Source organism: Tachypleus tridentatus, chromosome 1 (genome assembly GCF_004210375.1).
Source record: "Tachypleus tridentatus isolate NWPU-2018 chromosome 1, ASM421037v1, whole genome shotgun sequence".
Classification (NCBI taxonomy): Eukaryota; Metazoa; Arthropoda; class Merostomata; order Xiphosura; family Limulidae; genus Tachypleus; species Tachypleus tridentatus.
In genome coordinates, this window is record NC_134825.1 from 120,381,407 (window position 1) to 120,397,029 (window position 15,623).

Below are 15,623 nucleotides of genomic sequence, written 5' to 3' on the forward strand. Positions count from 1 at the left end.
GAAGTGAATAGTTTTTTGAAATTTGCAACTGTAATGTAAATCACTTTCACGTATCAGCTCCCAAATATAGTCTCCCATCTTGTTTTCGTTATACGTTCTCAGGTTACAAAAGCAAAGTTTGAAGAGAAAAATAGGTCTTTTCCATTTACTTTAGGCATAAGTAATTGGGAAATAACACCTTCTGTCCAGGAACAACAAAAAGTAAAATTTTTGTTACACAGTGTAATTTAAAGTATCGTATTAAAATATCTTATTTTTAGTTTAATTGAGAACCTACATTAGTAAGTTTGGATTTCTATGTTAAGACTACTTCAATTGATCATTTATTGTTTTATGTTTCTTGTTATCTGCTTTTGTCTTATTTTTTACTCAAGTTCAACGAATTTACTTGGAAACATTTGTTATGTGAATAACCAAAGTATATTATCCATCTAGACCATGCGATGAATACTTTGTCTTTCAGTAATGTTTCTATGTTAGATTAATCTTTATTATCCTTCTTATTTATATTTATTTTGAGCATACGACCACATTCCACTATCCCATTAATGGCCTGATGTAAGCTATTATTGTTACGAGGAATTAAAGATTACAATATCTTATTTCATTTTTTTTTCTAGAACGACTTAATTTTCAGCTGATTTTTGGGGTTAAAGATATCGAAGCTTTTAATCCGTATTACTTTCAGATAAATATTAAACCAAGAATTTTAATCAACTCAGATTTGATAGTCTTGTAATCCTATTTAAGCATTTATATAATTTGGTATCTTGAGTTTCACTTAGGCTTAGCACAAACACATCTTATTACACCACGACGCAACTTCATTAATCAAAGTTTGAACTTTATCTGCTGTAATCAAGGGTCCCATGACGTGCTGCAGACTGTCATGGGCATGCTGAGACGTGTGCGTAGAGAACAAACTGGAAAAAAAAAACATAGAATACGAGACTTGTGACCGTCCTTTGAGGGACTTGCACATGTTGTATACGGTTGACTTTGATACTATAGAATTTATAAATCCAGCGCATTAATTTTACTGGCAAATTCTCATAACTCCTATAATAAACAGTTTCCATGCTGTGTCGGTTTTTTTTTTATCACGTCCAGAAAACGCGTGACAGTAGAATGTTTATAATAAAAACTATGGGAATCTATTTCCATTAAGCGGACTGAATGGTCTACGGTCTCTCTGTTGTTGCAAGATACCATTCTGAACGTCTTATAGGATAGTATTTTTTCCAGGCACTATAGATAAATCTAGTTACTAATATCTTTCTAAACGTTTTCAGATACTATAAAGCAGGGGCTATAGTTACCAGAATTGTTTTTGGGTTGATTTAGAAGTTACCTTTATTTCTACTTTCAGATTGTTGGGGGTTGGGCCCGGCATGGCCAAGCGTGTTAAGGCGTGCGGCTCGTAATCTGAGGGTCGCGGGTTCGAATCCCCGTCGCACCAAGCATGCTCGCCCTTTCAGCCGTGGGGGCGTTCTAATGTGACGGTCTTTCCCTCTATTCGTTGGTAAAAGAGTAGCCCAAGAGCTGGCGGAGGGTGGTGATGGCTAGCTGCCTTACCTCTAGTCTTACACTGCTAAATTAGGGACGGCTAGCACAGATAGCCCTCGAGTAGCTTTGTGCGAAATTCCAAAACACAAACAAACAAACATCAGATTGTTGGGCAAAACTCCGATTTGTAAGATAGGTTGTGCGGCGAAGTTTCATAGGACATTAATAGGGAGGTTTTCACTACGCGGCTGGAAATACCATCTTTGACTGTAGCGCTATTTCTACTATGTATAACCTCTTCCTCAGTGACTGGTCAAGTTTGGGCATGGTTCGAGTTGTGCACGACCCTTGAAAAGGTTAGCTAAATAGAGTAACATCGTTTCAGGTGTGATTGTTTACAGTTCCAGCTGTTTGTTGTTGTAGGTGGGTAAACTGGGAGTTATTAAGCAAGATATTCAATACATATTTTTTTTCTGCATTTTCAATCGATGAGGTATTGTTATAAATAATGTTGTGTGAGAGTAAGTCTGGCTACACAAGGATCTGAACTTGTTTCAAAATTAGTAGTGATTAAAATAACCAATTGAAGCTGTCTCAGTTGACAATCAATTGCCAACTAATGAACATACGTACTTCATTATTTTCTGTGTTATTTAGAATCTTAATTTATCTGTCCCAGTTGAGATGAATAAGCACCATATGCATCTTTCAGTGATGTGTTTTGAATTTTGCGCTCATCTTCCTTAACTTTGCAGTGTAAGACTAGAGAGAAGGCGTTATTACCCACCGCTAATTCTTGGACTGCTCTTTTACCAACGAATAGTGGGATAAGTGACTTATTTCCGAAGGAAAGTTCCGTATTATTTACCTAATGAGGACATAATAACGTAAGTTTTGGTACGTATTTCTCAATAGCTTCTGGTTACTAATTAATTGATACAGATTCTATATGTGTTCTAACTGGTCTCAGTTAGTTTTTGTAAAGTCATGGATCCATGGTTGAAACATGATATAAGTCAAAGGCTAATGGGAGATAATTTCTTCTTGTGTTCTTGGACCTGGAAGATTGAGATGTGAGGAAAAATATTTGGAGTTGCTCCAGCTAGAAGCAACATGGCTAGAGATTCGGCAACATGGATGAGGGTTGGTAGTTGCAAATAATGTCGTGCTTTATGTAACATTAAGCCATTTCTCTGAGTGTTTTTGCAAAGAAAGTCGACCCGCTTCGAAATGATGTTGCCTTCGATAATGGCATGAATAAATAGCACAATATAAAAACAATGGAATTCGAAACGTGCTGACAATTTGCATTTTTATGTTACTTTGTTTGTTCTTCAGATTACAATGTTTTTACTGATATTATAAAGTAAAACTCCGGTTTAATGTCTTTAATTTTTGCATTAATGTGCTGTTATATAAGGGAGATCAAAATGAAACAAACTGGTAAAAAATATTTTTTTTTTTACTAAATCTAGAAACGTTTAGTTTAAATGTCAATATTTATAGATCTCAGCATGTATTCGAAAGGGGAGAACACATTTAAATGATCGATGTACATCAAGTCCGTATGAACAGCACTGGAAATTATAAAGTAAATATTATCTAAATTGTGTAATTCCATAAAAAATATATGTTGCGTTTCATAGAAGTGTTCTATTTTGAAATCAGTGTCGGTTTAAAATGACAAGTGGTAAACCTACTTTTAATGAGGATCATTTTCGTTGCTGTCAGTCATTGATCTAAGAGAATGACATCGTGGATAAAAATCTACCTTTTACCTTTCGACAGAATAAGTGGTAATACATTTGCGTACTTTCTTGGAATAATTGAATAATTGAGCAAATTATGTTTAAATATTGAATTAAGTGTAAAGAATATTCAATGTTTAAATATTGAATTAAGTGTAAAGAATATTTCCTTAGTCGTTGTTCATCGCAAGTTTTGAAGTCCAATGTCCATTTCACTCTTCTGGTTGTTTATAGCGGTTTTGGAGCAATTATACTCACATTCGGACATTTCATGCTAATATACATTTTAATATTAGCATATGTACTTACAGCTAAGACATTTGAAAAACATTCACTGGATTTCAATGTATCGCTAAGCATCAGTTTGAAGAATTCAGGGTTTCTTCCCTGACCACTTTTATTATCGATAAAAATAAACGTTTTATTTCTTAACGTATCCCATGTGGCCTTTGTCTTTTGGAATCTACGAGTGCATCAACCATTCTAAAGCTTGGAAAAATATGATCCTCTACTTTTACATGAATCGTACTGATGTGGCATTCTCTCATTAGATAACACCCAACCACGGTGTAAACTGTAAACACATTATTATATTCTGGAACGATTAAGGCTTATAAAATAGAAAGGAAGCTATATTAAATTACTAACATTTTAGTCATTCACTGTATCCAAAGTCATCCCAATCCTGCATATATATCTGTTTTCATAAATAAATTTCGAAGTTATATTTATAACAAAGAGATGAATTGTTTTTTTTTCTTTTTTCGTCTACTGTATTTAAAAGCAAATTTATCAATCATTACAAATCCATGTTACCCTTTCAATTACAAAACTTAAATATATATTACGCTAATTGGATTTTGTTTGACAATTTTTATTTTCTCTCTTATTTATCACTTGTATTTCTAATTGTCAATCACGTAACCTGATTACAGTTTATGCAAATTAGAAAGTTCTAATTTTCTGGTTTACAGCGATGTGCTTGTGTTTTTCGTATATCAAAGCCACATCGGACTTTCTTCTGTGTCCACCAAAAGAATCGAACCATTGGTTTTAGCGTTGTACGTTCGTAGACTTACCGTTGTCCCAGCGTTGTTCTACAAATTTGAAAAGAAGAACCAACCCTTTCAATTTCTTATCACTCTTGGTTATAACTATACAACAACTTCCAGTGACAGAAGTGGTAACAACGTATTCTTGAATATAAAACAGCGAGGCTATAGAGATTAAAATTAATAAAACACACGTTCCAAAAATATCTTTTAAACCATAAATGCTTTCTGTAAACGTATATATTTTTTCATTGACATTCTATAATAATAATTATATGAATTGATTGGAATCACTAAATACTTTAATCACTCGTACCGACAATTTTGCATTCTTAAAATCGCATCGTATTCAAGTCAGTTTTACTTTCTTTGAAGCTCACTTGGCATTGTCTCGATAACGTAACTTACATAGACGAAAGTAATCATACCACCTAATATGATGGGTATGATAAAATTGGATAATCATGATACAGCACGTAGTGCCTTATCGACTTTAAATCGTAAACGTTATTCTTTCTGGATATCTTGTTTTAATTAGTTTAATACTACGTAGGCCTAATTTTAAAAAAAACTAATTTTACTGACAAACATTTTTCGCGAAATAAGGAAAATCGATTTTAAGTAATTACGTTTATAATGGAATATTTCTTTTGTTGAATCATATTTTTTCTTTAACATTTTTTGTATGCCTGGTTTTATAAAAATAGAAATCAATAATTATAATAAGCAGGTCTTGTAAACGTTTTGCTTAAAATAGGTATGGGTGTTATTTCTGTGAGCCGTAAAATGTACATCTGAAGGAAATAGACTTTACCAAAAATACATTTGTTCAATCCTCGTTAATAACCAAACAAAACAGAAAAAAAAAGTAATCTAAAAATAACATAAACATTAAACAGGTTTAAAACATCTGAAACCTAAAATAGATAATATTGTTAAGGTAACCTAATCAAAAAACACCTTAGATGTAATAGAAAACGGCGTCCAAAAAAGATTGATCGTACGTTGTGAAAAAAACAACAAAACTGACGGCCAAACTGGTAGCTACACTTAAAGCATTTATAAGTTTTTTTACAGAAAATATCCGTTCATTAGTTAATTGGACAGGCATGGCCAAGTGGTTAAGGCCTACCACACCAAACATGTTCGCCCTTTCAGCCGGAGGGTCGTTATAAAGTACGGTTAATCCCACTATTCGTTGGAAAAAGAGTAGCCCAAGAATTGGCGATGGGTTGTGATGATTAGTTGCCTTCCCTCTAGTCTTGTCCCTAGCTGGTACAGTGGTAAGTCTAAGGATTTACAACGCTAAAATCAGGGGTTCGATTCCCCTCGGTGGACTCAGCACACACACACACGTTACTAATTTTACCCCCCAGAGGCTCAGCAATATGTCTGCGGACTTCCAACGCTAAAAACCGGGTTTCGATACCCGTGGTGGGCAGAGCACAGATAGCCCATTGTGTAGCTTTGTGCTTAATTCAAAACAACAACAACAACTCCCCAGTGGCTCAGCGGTATATCTGTGGACTTACCACGCTAAAAACTTGGTTTTGATACCCGTGGTGGGCAGAGCACAGATAGCCCATTGTGTAGTTTTGTGCTTAATTCAAAACAACAACAACTCTAGTCTTACACTGCTAAATTAGGGACGACTAGGGTAAATAGCCTTCGTGTAGCTTTGCGCGAAATTCGAAACAAACTAAACATTAATTAGTTAGGCAGCAATTTGTTCAACAGGAAACATGATGGTGGGTAAAACAACATACGAGGTAAATCTACCTAATGAATTAACATGTGTTGGTCTGAAATGTTAACAACACACAGTGTTTTCTGTAGGCTGTTTTCGCCGCACAAAACTCTCCCACATGTCTTGATTCGGTCGTTTAATAAAAGTATTTATTAAAACAATTTTTACAAAGCTAATTACGAAACAAAATGTCATTATAGAATGTTGTTTGTTACGTGATTCTTTAACTGCAATAAGTTCAGTTTAGCATTTTCTTAAATTTTAAATGGTTAACATAAGCCAGGCAATACCAAACAAATTACTAAGTAGTGTTTATTCAGATAGCGCAGATAGGCCTCGAGTAGTTTTGCGCGAAATTCAAAACAAATCAAAAATGTTTCAGGCAACAAGTTTCTCTTCATTTCCAACTTTGAAAGCTTCTGGTCGTAATAAAGTAGGAACTCATAAACAATGACGAAATATATGTTTGTTTCCAATTAAGCACAAAACTGCACCAAAGTCTGTCTGTATTCTGTCCACCACGGTTATCGAAACCTGGTTTCTTGCGCTGTAAGTCCGTTCTGCCACTTGAGAGCGTTAAGAAATGAACATAGCTATTAAATATATCATTAACTTTAGAGATATACAGTTTCATTGTTTTCCGTAATGACGTCATCAGATTTATTCAACATTAGGCCTAATTCATATAATTCCTCATAAATGAGTTTCCTCGAGATGCTTCCTTCCCATGTTGTTGTTAAATTTGTTTCGTATTTTTATTCCATACCGAAAGTAAAAGATTCACATGAGTTATTTGTTTCTTTTTGAAGAAGGAATAAACTTGTACCTCAAAAACACAATATGAAAGCCTGACAAAGCGTAAAAATTGAATCTAAGCTTTTCGTACCAGAAGTTTGAAAAATGACAGTAGGCACGTAAGGGTGTTATTACTTCAGAGCACAGTGGGTCGTGAAAAAGTTCTCAATAAATCAGTCTACAAAGGTAATAAAAACCACAGGTTGATATACAATCAAATTAACTTGCCAATATTGGTATGATGGTCATATATATATGACATGTGGAAAACACAGAAGTAAAATACAATAGTATTATATAAAGTTTAATTTCCTTTTTCCTACGGCGTCAATTGACCATTGTTAGAGCTCTGGATTTCGGAAATTGACTAAAGCTTAAGTCACTGTGAAGCTTTAAAATGTTCTAATCATACTTAGCTGTAAGTGCATTATAAAAGTGGAAACCAATTTCTTAAAGCTGTCTTCCAGTTGTACAGAAACCGGCTAGGCCAGGTGGTTAAAGTACTCGTCTCATAATCTGAGGGTCGGGGTTCAAATCCCCGATAACATGCTCGCCGTTTCAGCCGTGGGGGCGATATAATGATACGATCAATCTCACTATTCAAAGGTAAAATAGTAGCCCATAAGTTGGCGATGAATAGCTGCCTTCTCTCTAGTCTTACACTGCTACATTAGGGATGGCTAGCGCAGATAGCCCTCGAGTAGCTTTACGTGAAATTCAAACCAAACCCATTGTACAGAAGCTCAGTTATAGCGGCAGTTAGGCTTAATAAATAAAAACAAAATACAACAAACATATATCCTGACATTTATCAACTGATTATCCTTGCTATTCATTATTATGTACTGTGTACTCATAGACAGAGAAACGGGATAAAAAGCACGAGAAACACGAGTTGTCAAAAGAAAAAAAGAGGTGAAACATGAAAACAACAGGAAATGCTAGAATTTTGAAGACGATTTCTCAAGGTTTACGAAAATTAAATTTATTTGTAACAATTAATTCAGAATACTTGTAAATTTGTAGTTTATAAGATGCTTATTCCTGTAGATTAATAAATGAAAAAAGTTAATTTTTCAAATTATGGTAGGATTCGAATTCAATTGTAATTTTTAATGTCACTTCTATCTGATTTGATGCTATGTGTGGAAACGTTGTAATTTCCAATTAAAATTTTAACTTATTTTGAATTAATTGTACACCAGTTTTATTTAAAACTATGTCCGAAAACTATGACACCATAGACATCTTAAGGAGCTTAACAGAATGTATTTCACACGCTGTCCTTACTATTAGGGACAATATGTCCTTCATTTTTCAACACATATACTTGTCACTTCCACTGTCAGTCTCCATAAATTCAACCTCCAACTTCCCAACATCACTGTGATGAAGTTTTTCTCTCTAAATAGCATGCACCGATCTTCTCTACCACACAGCAAGATTAACCCAACATGCTTTGGCAACACCAGAATCAGTCACATGCCTGAATTTAAGAAAATGTGAAAATTACCTATAGTTTCAGACCTGGGGCTTTTGGGACACTTTATATATTAAGCTTTCCTGTATTAGCTTCAAGCATCTTATTGATATTTAAAAAAAAAAGCTACCCAAGGAAACTGAATAGACGCAAACCTTGATTTCATAATTTTCTAATAATTTTGGTGCATTATTTGTTAATAAGCTCTGGTAAAGTGTTTTGAGAAACAGCGTAAAGGTAAAACATTCAATTTGAAAAGTAATTACAGTGGAACCTCTCTTATCAGGCCAGTTTGTCTCAGTCTCAGGTGGCTGCTTTAGAGGGGTTCCACTATATAACCATAATAATATAAAAAATCTAGAATATCAATGAACCTTATTTACGTAGTATAACATAAAATATAGAGAGAGAAGTAAACCAGTTTACAGTAACACTTTCTCCAAAGCATGCACTATAGTGCTACATTCACCTAGAACTGCAGTAGAGATAGGTTTGTACTATCGAGAGTTTACAATAAAATCACAAACATTTTCATGTACATCATAAAACTTCTTCCTAATATATAATTAACAGATTTTTGAATCTGGTTTCTTATAAAATAATTAATTGTATCAGTTTATTTTTTCAAACAAGCATTTCAAGTATACAGACAAGAAAATTGAAAATGCCTGAGCCTGTTTTAACCAAAAGAAACAACGTAAGTAGATTGGAGCTAAGTTAAAAAACCAACAATTAATATAATTTGTTTTAACACGTCGTTTTAACTTCAATTGAATACCCTTGCTACTAGAACCATTTTAGAACGTTTCAAATGTTAGTAAGGCTTTAAATCTTGGAAATCAGATATCTGAATGTTACACTCCGGTTATCTCACATATTTAATTTAATAACATTTTAAAACTATTTGATTCTATCTGAAATACAACAAGAGTAGAAGTGAATAAACCGTTATTACTGTGTACACTCCTACCGGTTATTTACAGATTATCTGGGTTCTTGTCCACGTTTTAAGTTTATAACTACTATGTCTCTTGAAATATATGCTATGCTTTTCTTTTTACAATGAAAATAACGCTTAGTAAGTAAGGTTTTTTGTTATTCATTGAATATTTAGACTATTAGTAGAGTGCAAGATAAGAAACTAAATATTCGTATAATTGTAAGAACTATTAGTGAAAGCAAATACTGCTGAACGTTAAAACCACAAATAGTTTTTTTTTTTTCATTCTGTGATAATTTATCTTAAGATATGTCATATATAATGTTTTAAAATTCTGAAACAATATTTGTACTTTGGTGACAATAATTAATAATACTCATCCGCCCATTTCCGTTTCACCCTAATAATATAGTTATTATATAAGGTCTAGCAGCATTGTCTTATAGAAAATATAAAATCAGAAATGAATAAGACATGATAATTCAAAAATGTTTTTCAGCAATTGTTCTCATAATGTCTCCCAATGTTAAAGGTTCGGTATGACCAGATAGTTAGGGTACTCGAATTGTAATCTGAGGGTCGTGGGTGCGAATCCCCGTCACACCGAACCTTTCAGTCGTGGGGGCATTATAATGTTTCAGTCAATCCCACTATTCGTTGGTAAAAGAGTAGCCCAAGAGTTGGCGGTGGGTGGTGGTTACTAGATGCCTTCCCTTTAGTCTTACACTGCTAAATTAGGGACGGCTAGCGCAGATAGCTCTCGAATAGCTTTGTGCGAAATTCAAAACAAGCCAAATTAAACGTAACGTTAAAATTTGTTTATTGTTTTCAAATAAAAGTATTTATAGTTTGTTTACTTGAAACAATATGCAATATTTTAGACTACTAGATCTCTATTCGATTTTTTCCAGTACTTTTACCCCACTTTTCCATTTCCTTTTCCTTCGTACTCCATAACAGTTACTCACGAAATAATGCTACAATCGATGACTAATTTTTTTCGTCTTTTCCAACTTCGTCATAACTTTGTCATCTTGAACAAAGCTTATGAAAAATGAGGACAATTTGGGGACAAACATGTCAGATCAATTGACGAAAAACCTCTTGCCATATTTCTTATTTATTTCTATTCCTGTTGTTAGGGGGAAAACAGTCCAGTACATAGATCTTCTATATAGATTTTCCGTTTGGATTGTTAATGAAAAATGTTTCTAAGCTAAGACCACCACAGATTTCTTTTTTTACAAGATTTATAGGAACAACTTTGTTAGTGTGAGAGTTAGTTTTTTCAGGATAATGTATTTTACTAAGAGGGAAAAAAGTATTTTCGATCCATTGTGACGGCTCACATTTATGACACCAGAACGATCAATTGCTTGTTTTTGAATTTCGCGCAAAGCTACACGATGGCTATCTGCGCTAGTCGTCTCTAATTTAGCAGTGTAAGACTTGAGGGAAGGCAGCTAGTCATCACCACCCACAGCCAACTCTTAGGCTACTCGTTTACCAACGAACGGTGGGATTGACCGTCACATTGTTACGCCCCAACGGTTGAAACGGCGAACATGTTTGGTATGACAGGTATTCGAACTCGCAAACCTAGGATTACAAGTTGAGTGCCTTAACCACCTGGCCAGGCCGGGCTCCACTACGATCAAACTAAATTCAAAGAAAATTATTTGTTTGCTTGCTACATACTAAGCTTAAAATTGCAGAAAGAGCCAATGGTGCTCTGCTCACCGCGTATTTCGAAACCCGGTTTCTGGCATTGTAAGCCCGCAGATATAACCGTTGCGTAACTGAGGGGCAGAACAATTGCACGTATCTAAACAAATCCTGTTTGATAAATATCGTTTACTGATATACACTAAATATTTTGATGTCAGTATGATCATATTTGACTCTCCAATAATTATTACAGGATGTATTTTTATTGGAACCTTTTATTGGTTTTTATTTCGTTTTTCATAAATTGTCTTGTAAGAATTCTACATGTAGTTAGCGTCATCGTTGCAAATCGATTGAACGAAGACTCTCATATGTGTACAGATGGTATTGCTACAGCACTTTATATGGACAGATGCGTTGGAACACGTTTTTAGTAACGGTGCTGAAAGACACTTAACAAAACTACAAGCCATGTGTACTCCTTGTATTTGCTGTGTTAAAACGCACGAATAACACCAGCAACACCCGTGTAATTCAAGCAATGAAGGTTGCACTTCCTACAATTTCTTTATCCTTAACAGTGGAAACTCGGCAATATTTGTGTGTTGTTACCCCCAACGTAAGGTCCTGTTCTTGATGACGAGAAACCCACATGAAATAAAACTGTATTTCAGAACGGCTGGTTAAGATGACCCAGGAAGATCTCTCCTTATCAATGGTGTTAATACACATACCAGCCGTTCATGTTCGTTTCTTGAGTTGACACATGGGTATACTGTAAGTTACCAGGTAATCTCCTTGATGGTTGAGTTGGTAATCTAAGGAATGTGGGATATCACACTAGAAATTCGGCATGAAATAAAAGAGGAATGACAGTTTTCCGAATGAAACGGAATGAAATATACTAATAGCATAAAAACATTGGTGTTTTGTTGTTTGTTTATTAACGAATACATTAATTAATTATTTACAAAGTTTTGCTAATTGTATTTCTATCGTTGTCTTTCCTCAAAATTATTCTACATTTGACATTTCCGGAATCTGCAAAGTGAGAATATTTTCTGACACCTGTGGGTGTACCTAAAGACTACATTGTGGGTGTATCTAAAGACCACATTATGAGTGTACCAAAAAACCACATTGTGGGTGTACCTAAATACTATATTGTGGGTGTACCAAAAGACCACATTATGGGTGTACCTAAAGACCACATTGTGAGGGTACCTAAAGACAACATTGTGGGTGTACCTAAAAACCACATTGTGGGTGTACCTAAAGACAACATTGTGGGTGTACCTAAATACTACATTGTGGGTGTACCTAAAGACCACATTGTGGGTGTACCTAAAGACCACATTGTGAGTGTACCTAAAGACCACATTGTGGGTGTACCTAAATACTACATTGTGGGTGTACCTAAAGACCACATTGTGGGTGTACCAAAAGACCACATTGTGGGTGTACCTAAATACTACATTGTGGGTGTGCCTAAAGACCACATTGTGGGTGTACCAAAAGACCACATTGTTGGTGTACCTAAATACTACATTGTGGGTGTGCCTAAAGACCACATTGTGGGTGTACCAAAAGACCACATTGTGGGTGTACCTAAATACTACATTGTAGGTGTACCTAAAGACCACATTGTGGGTGTACCTAAAGACAACATTGTGGGTGTACCTAAATACTACATTGTGGGTGTACCTAAAGACCACATTGTGGGTGTACCTAAATACTACATTGTGGGTGTACCTAAAGACTACATTGTGGGTGTACCTAAAGACCACATTGTGGGTGTACCTAAATACTACATTGTGGGTGTACCTAAAAACCACATTGTGGGTGTACCTAAAGACAACATTGTGGGTGTACCTAAAGACCACATTGTGGGTGTACCTAAATAACACATTGTGGGTGTACCTAAAGACCACATTTTGGGTGTACCTAAAGACCACATTGTGAGTGTACCTAAAGACCACATTGTGGGTGTACCTAAAGACCACATTGTGGGTATATCTAAATACCACATTGTGGGTGTTCCTAAATACTACATTGTGGGTGTACCTAAAGACCACATTGTGGGTGTACCTAAAGACCACATTGTGGGTGTACCTGAAGACTACATTGTGGGTGTATCTAAAAACCACATTGTGGGTGTACCTAAAGACCACATTGTGGGTGTACCTAAATACCACATTTTGGGTATATCTAAATACCACATTGTGGGTGTACCTAAAGACCACATTGTGGGTGTACTAAATACTATATTGTGGGTGTACCAAAAGACCACATTGTGGGTATATCTAAATACCACATTGTGGGTGTTCCTAAATACTACATTGTGGGTGTACCTAATGTACATTTACTTTTCCTATTTATGTAATTAAAATTTCATCAAGCATCTTTAACCATATATATGTTATAATTCGAGAAATTTTCCTGACTTTAAAAATGTTTGTTATCGATTATTTCACCGTTTTGTCAGGCGGGATCCACGCAGACGTCAGGGGAGGTTCTGCGTATGTCGATTTAATAACACGTTACGTTTACAATTAAGCAGTGAACTGTCACGTGGTAGACGTGTTTAATATCTTTTAACAGAAGTTAGACAGGGTCGAATTGTTAATTACATTTTATCAGTATAACATAGAACGGTTCAAATGCTTCTTGTAAGCTGTAGAATTTATCGGTTGATAATTAATACTTAATTAATCATCTTGTGATGCGTTTATTTAAGCGTAAATCATTACGTTCTATATTAAATACATATAATGTTATTTCATTACAAACAAAACAATCAAATGAAAAGAAACACGATATATTTTGGCGCGTATCACATAGTGCAAATGAATTTACTACAATAATTAATTAATTTTTTACGTCTTGAAAACCATATGCTTCTCAATACCAGTTAATTATGTGTGTTATTTATTAACGTTACAACCACAGCTAAAGCACATGTATTTGTACAAGAATTATTAAATGTTAAGTCAGTTGATATCGATATAAACACTAATTACAATTTAAATGTTTTTGAATGTATACGAAGAAGTTGTTTGTCTATTTATTTGTTTTTGAATTTCGCGAAAAACTACATGAGGGCTATCTGCGCTAGCCGTCCCTAATTTAGCAGTGTAAGACAAGAGGGAAGGCAGCTAGTTATCACCACTCACCGCCAACTCTTGGGCTACTCTTTTACCAACGAAGGATGGGATTGACCGTAACATGTTTGGTGCGACGGGGACTCGAACCCGCGACTCTCAGATTATGAGTCGAGTGCCTTAACCACCTGGTCATGCTATAACTACTTTTTGATGACTAAGACATTTATATCCAAATAAGCCAAACAACAAATCTTGCTGTATTATCATGTATGTATGTATACACATTGGACCTTAACCGTCATAATAACGTCAGAGTGACCACAGTAAACGCCCTGAACGCAACACATTCTAACTTAAAGTAACATACTTACATCCAATAGAATTACCGACCAGGAAGATAAATGTGCTCAGACTAGCCCTCTTGCGGAAGATTGTTGAAATAAGTAATTATGTACTTTTTTTTTAATATCCATTCCCATGACGACTGATTTTTAATGTCTTGGAATTAAAAATTCCTGGATATTTTAAATAAATTTCCATATATATCCGGCTTGATATATAATTAATGCGAATATACTTATAACTTAAGGCAATAAAAATAAAACAAACAATAATGTAAAAAATGGATTATTCCTTCACTTTAAAAATCACCCCACCGTAACCCTAACTTTTAAGATGCATTAACTGTTGAATGAACAATTTAATAACGGTCCACCTTATAGCAATATTATGACGAAAAAAAGTTTCACCATTAGTATTGTGTTATGAAGTATGGATATGGTCAAGTATATTGTTAAATTGCTCGCCTAGTGGTAAAAAATGTAGGCGTGGTTAAATATATCTGAGGAAGATTTGGGGTACTGTTGTATTATAAGATTTTCGTGGCCACATACACCTGAAGAAGCCTTTGCCTATCTTATATTACAAGGGTTTAGTTTAGGTTGGTCAAAAACACCTGACGAAGAGCTCGCATGTATTTGTTTGACCACGTGCTGTTATAAACGGATTCACCTGGAGTTATATTAACATACACACACACACAATGTTTTTTATTCTGTTTTACACATTCACACACACACACAATGTTTTTATATTCTGTTTTATACATTCACACACACAGACACACGTGTATTTATATTCTATGTGCAGTAAATATTTATTTCATTCTTTCTTTCGGCCCGGCATGGTCATGTGGTTAAGGCGTTCGACTTGTAATCCGAAGGTCTCGGGTTCAAATCCTATCACAACAAATATTCTCGCCCTTTCAGCCGTGGGAGCGTTGTAATGTGACGTTCAATACCACTATTCATTGGTAAAAGAGTAGCCCTAGAGTTGGCGGTGGGTGGTGATGACTAGCTGCCTTCCCTCTGGTCTTACACTGCTAAATTAGAGACGGCTAACGCAGATAGCCCTCGTGTAGTTTTTCGCGAAATTCAAAATAAATTAATCGTTCTTTCTTTGGAACTTAATCAATTCGTTTTAAATTTAATTTTAAAAAATGGTATTTACAATATTCCCAACAAATATTACCATTTCTTACTGCAAAGAATATAACATTATGACTATGGTTAGTTATTTGTGGA